Below are 4,690 nucleotides of genomic sequence, written 5' to 3'. Positions count from 1 at the left end.
ACACTAACTAGCCGGTCAGTGAGCATCTGCAGCACAGCACAGCCTGGCACGGAGCCAGAGAGCCCGCAGGAGATCTGAATCCCCAGAGATTGGATGAGTATTCAACTTCAATGCATTACAGCTTGAGAATTCAATTGTTATCCCAACCAGTTGATATCAATTTAATTCCTAAGAGTTATGTACTTGTTTTCAGTATCTAATGTAGAAGTTGTAACCAAGTTCACTTTATGAAACGATCTAAATGAATGATATACTGAACGTATGTCCTCTTGATATATGTAACTCTTTGTAACTGACCGAATATACCTTTTGTATTCTGATAACCCTCTCGATAAGATCTGTTAGGTTTATATGCATATTTTATGTATTAATAAATGTATCCTCGTGTATTAGTACCCGTGTGTGTGTGCGTTGTTTGAGTTATATCGCATGGTTGGATTCTAAGGCCATTAAAAGAATCATTTTGTGATTTACGGCTACAATTAATAAATGTCCCCGTACATGCCCAAACCCTACAGAACTGGTGCCTTCAGAGAGCACACTACATTTATGGGCATCCCTGGACTCATTTCAGTCATACCTGGGCTATGGTAAGACTGAAATGAGTCAACCAAGCGGAATAATCAATAGAAAACGCCGCGGGTTTCATACGCGACAATACAGTGTGCTGAAAGCCGAAAGGAAAAAAGTTCCCCTTGCTCTTTAAGCAGTGCTTGATTGTTTTGTGATCTTTTGCGATCTACCGGGTTGATTGCATACTTGATCTTGTGGTTTTCTGTGGTAGAACTGTGATTTCGTACTTAAAAGTAATACTCTTTAAGTTTAACGATGGTTGCTAAAAGGTCTGAATTCGAGTCGCTATTAAGCACTCTCTCTAGCAGCGACAGGTCTGACCACGATCTCCGTCATATCTCCGTCAGCGGAGAAGCTAGGAGAATAAACCTCCATTCTCTGAGAGAGCTAGCGAAGGACATGGAGAGATTTGACCCTGCAGTGTCAGAGAATAATATCGAGAGTTATATTCAAGACCTCAGGTATACCCTGCAGTACCTGCCAAACGCCACAGAACAGGAGAAAGTGTTTCTGGTCAGGAAAACTAGCAGCAGAGCTGTACATGAGTGGATGGCTAGGCAGATGAAGAAAGTCTGTGATGACTTTGAAGAGCTGTGTCAAGCACTTATCAGAATACAGTGCGTTTATTGACCCGACTGCCGCGATAGCCACCGCCCTTAACATTAAGCACGAGAGAGCAGAGTCCCCTCGCGAATATTACGAGAGACTTAGATGAACTTATTTTGCAGGGCGAAATGATGAGGGTTGCGAAGAGAACACACATTTCAAGGGTTTATTCATTGCGAATCTCCACCCGTCAGTCAGAAAGATGATCTTAATGCATACAGATGCACAGACCATGAAAATGACTGATATTAAGAGATTCGTGCAGAAAGCCTGGGAGTATGATGTCCAAAGTCGCTCTGAGCAAAAAGCTGTTAAAGCGACTGTGTTCGCCGTCAGAGCCAGCAGGGTTAATTCCCCCCTGCTCGAAGGAGCACAGGCTCCTGAGCTGGCTTAGCCCCGTTCCAAAGCAGGCACACAGGACCGCACCCAGCGTCCTAAGTGCCATGAGAACACCGGGGAAGGGAAAGGGCTAGATAAAGCTGAACAAAAGGATTCAGTAGCCGCCCGCCTGGCCAGGATTGAACAAGTTTTATTAGGACATAGACAACCGCTCCCCAAGGCTGCCGGAAGCGTGAATGAGCTGATACTATCCACTGGAGGAGGCGGAGACCCGCCCCCTCTCCCTCCCTCAGTCTATCTGATTGAGTGGAAGGGTTCCTGCCTGGATGAGGTCAGCCACTCGCAAGCGAGTGCTGACTCCACCCCTGAAGTCACAGAGCAGGCAGTAAAACAGAGAGGAAAAGCAGGAAGCTTTTACCTCAAGGCTGCCATGGGAGATGTCTTACACAGTGAGACATTGATTGACACTGAGGTTGAAAGGTGTTTGATGTCATACAGCAAGCTCAAACGGGTAGAAAAAGAAAAGGGCATGCGACTCAGAGAGGAACCTTTGGTGGATCACCAGAAAGGCAAGGTGTGGAAACAGTTCAAGGCTCCTAAGCCTTCTGTACAGAAGGAAAGGGGGGCCAAGAGGCAGACTGTGCTCACACAGTGCCCACTGAACACAGAAGCCTATGTGGAGATTCCTTCTGTTCCCTCTGGACAAGAAATAAAAATATTTTCTTGTTCCCCGGATATACAGGGAAGTCATGTCCCGGCTGAGGTCACAACAGCCTCCATGCCACAGGAGCGGTGCTCCAAACAGCCGCCTGATCCACCAGGTAAAGCACACCCCTTTTACATCCCTAAAGAGGAGCAGATCTCCCCACCTGGCGATGAAAAGGAGCTTTCCCTGTGCACCCTGGCACCCAAGAGGGGTCAGGACCACCACCCTGCAGTGGTGGAAGGGATCCAGATGGCAGGAGAGCAGGTTGGTGATGTAGCCCTCACCCTTAGCCCTGAGAGGTCCTCTATGAGTGAGGATCTGCTTGAGCAGCTGTCACGGGGCCACCGCCAGGTGCCCCTGGTGCAACATTCACAGGTTAGATAGGAGGTCCAGCTGGACGCTGAGACTACTGCGCTGTGGACACACCTGATCCCAGATGCCGATTCCCTCTGCTGTGACCCAGGGAACCTGCAGTCAGGTAACATTATTTTTCACAACTACCAGGTAGTGAGTGAGACCGACCTGATTTTCCTGCCTCAACGGCAGGGTTTCCAACACACCCAGTCCCCCAGAAGGGACAGGGAATGAAAGCCAAGCCGGTTTTCCTACAGCCACCAGCTCAGTCTGTCAGTCTGAGTCTGACCAACAGTGGTTCAGCCAGACTGGAGCTGGATTATCAAGCCACCCGCCTGCCAGTGCAGAACACGGAGAAGTGGGGTGTCAGAATCCCCGCCTGCACTGACATGGGCCTGGTGGGTGATAGCGAGTTCGAAGACTGTGAACTGGCTATCCCAGTGCTGGGGCAGCTCACTGAACCCCTAGCGAGGGAAGGGGGGAGCGAGCAGGTGTCCTACACCGGCCCCTAGCGAACGACTGTAAACATGCCGATAGAGGGATTCCTCAATCAGGAAGTGTGCAGGGTGGACCTGAACAGTGAGAATGGGGTAACAATTCCAGATCACTCAGGTGCTCTAGATGACCACTCAGCCGGGGGTCAGGCATGCTCCACCGCTGCACCGCCCCCTGCAGGGTTCCTAGAGCACAGGCATGAACAAATCGAAAAAGCAGATGCCCTGGAAATGGAGGAGCAGCATCAGCAGCTGCGTCAGATCTCCCCAGATTTCCAGGATGTTGGTGCCCAAGATGCCACATGGCATAATGAGAAAGACGCTGCGCCAGCTTAGAAAGGCAACAGTCACTCAGAAGGAGATGACTGGGATCAGCCACCCTAAAAGACTTTTGGGAGGACTGATTTCTGCTGCCACTGTTGTGCATTTGCTATTTCTGGTAGGTTTGTTTGCTACTGGCACTCTCACCCTGACTGCCCCAAGAAGGCAGGTGTCAGAGATGCCAGAGGGTAGTGACAGACTGTATCAACAGCAGCAAAAGTTGGAAAGCCTAGGGAAAACCCTACAGGCAATTTCCTATGCAACAGGGTTAAACCTTATCCCCCAACCAGTGGACATGATTGCCGGTGTTATACAGTGGGTTTATGCTTGTGTGCAACAGGCCAGAATGTTGACACAAGACCTGTTAAGGGAGTTCAGTGCCACTGTAGCCAGTCTAGCCATGGCACAAATCCCAACCCACTTGATTCCACTCTTCTCAGTAGAGGAGTATGTGACATTAACCACCCCATCGCTCATAGCTCACCCAGAAAGCAATCCAAGATTGAATTTGGTTCCAAATCTTGAGATGGGTATGGCTACGAAAGCTATCCATTGGCTGTGTCTAAATGATTCACCAATGAAGGGTATAGGCTACTAACGAACAGAGGTAGGTTAATGAACCCCATGAAGAGCAGGTGGGAAGTAAATGGCTGGTCAGCACACCACACTTAACTGTCACTATGACTTGTGACAGGCATGATACAGCTACCACAATGCAGCTACCTAACCAACAGTTTCCTGCAAGTTCCCAAGGAGGCCATAGTACAGCATGGTAACTTAACACTGTACGGTCTGGAACCAGACAATATAAGACCAAACTGGAGGTCGTGGATGCCTTCAGGTGCCACACTATTGAATTGGATAGAAATCCAAGAAACACTACGCCCTGAAGAGGTACAGGTAGTTAGTTTGCTTTAATGGAACAAACCTCCAACCCACCCTGGCAGGTGCCCAACACAGGTGTCGTGGTTTATCAGGGGGGCTGGGAACAGGAACTGTTGTTATTGTAACACTACTGCCGGGTAGCTGGGTCATGACTGACAGTGTACTCTGAATGCTGTACTCTTACATCAAGATGTACTCCGGGTAGCATGAATGAGTCAAAGGTAGCATGTCAAAAGAAAGGAAGTTACTTCTTCCCAAATATCTGCCTACAGAGGTATCAGATATTGACAGTGAACTTCCTGATGTGTAATGCCTAGACTGAGATGATGTCTCCTACCGTGTTTATACATACTCCAGATTTTATTCATCCTGTTTGTTCCCAATGCTGGTTCCGGTATGAATTCTCGAGGAG

The sequence above is a fragment of the Atractosteus spatula genome, assembly GCF_055471065.1.
Source record: "Atractosteus spatula isolate fAtrSpa1 chromosome 10 unlocalized genomic scaffold, fAtrSpa1.hap1 SUPER_10_unloc_18, whole genome shotgun sequence".
In the NCBI taxonomy this organism is placed as follows: domain Eukaryota; kingdom Metazoa; phylum Chordata; class Actinopteri; order Semionotiformes; family Lepisosteidae; genus Atractosteus; species Atractosteus spatula.
This window is presented reverse-complemented; position numbering follows the sequence as displayed.